The 1,035-nt window shown below is 47.9% G+C and overlaps 1 pseudogene; it reads left to right on the plus strand.

Annotated features, from left to right (window-relative positions):
• The first annotated feature begins 308 nt into the window (after positions 1-308).
• Positions 309-795, plus strand: LOC116565368 (annotated as a pseudogene).
• Positions 796-1,035: the final 240 nt, after the last annotated feature.

Genomic DNA, 1,035 nt, shown 5'->3' on the forward strand with positions numbered 1-1,035 from the left:
TCTTCAGTGAATTCATATTGCCTAATACTGATGAATTACTTTTTAGCAATGTCCCATTCTAAAATACAGAGTGATGCTGAATAACTACAGTACAAGTAAAGGATTATTATGTTTTCATTGAAAAGAATGTTATTGGCTGAGCATGGTGGCTCACACCTGTAATCCCAATACTTTCGGAGGCTGAGGCAGGCAGATCACCCGGTCAGGAGATCTAGATCATCCTGGCCAACATGGTGAAACCCTGTCTCTACTAAAAATACAAAAAATTAGCTTCTCTCTCCGAACCTGGCTGAGCAGGAGGTGCCATCATGGGAGTTGATATCCATCACAATAAGGACCAAAAGGTGGAGCAAGGAGCCCAAGAGCCAGGATAGCTACCCAAGGCTGTTGGTCAAGCTGTACGGCCGTCATTGTGGGGACCATGACGGATGACGTGCAGGTTCAGGAGGTGCCCAAACTGAAGGTGTGTGTGCTGCCCATAACCAGTCGGGTGCAGCCGCATCCTCAAGGCAGGGGGCAAGATCCTCACTTTGGACCAGCTGGCTCTGGACTCCCCCAAGGGCTGAAGCACCATCCTGCTCTCCAGTCCTCGCAAGGGCCGAGAGGTGTACTGGCATTTTGGCTGCAGGAACCCCACCCGGCCACACCAAACCTTACGTCCGCTCAAAGTGCCAGAGTTCGAGTGTGCCAGAGGCCCACAGGCCTGCTGAAGCAACAAAAACTAACGCTGGATCCTACCCTCTTATTAAAAAGATTTTTGATGAAAAAAAAAAATTAGCCATGTGTAGTGGCTAGCACCTGTAGTCCCAGCCTCAGGAGGCTGAGGCAGGGGAATTGATTGAACCTAGGAGGCAGAGGTTGCAGTGAGCAGAGAATGCACCACTGCACTCCAGCCTGGAGACAGAGCAAGACTTTGTCTCAAAAACAAAAAATAAGAAAAAAGGAAAAGAGTGTTACACTTTAAATGATATCCAGCTTATTCCCACCCAATACCACTATAACCAATAAGTATAGGAACACCAAATATGTGGAGTC

Source organism: Sapajus apella, unplaced genomic scaffold (assembly GCF_009761245.1).
Source record: "Sapajus apella isolate SASKATOON/1434 unplaced genomic scaffold, GSC_monkey_1.0 scaffold40, whole genome shotgun sequence".
Lineage (NCBI taxonomy): Eukaryota > Metazoa > Chordata > Mammalia > Primates > Cebidae > Sapajus > Sapajus apella.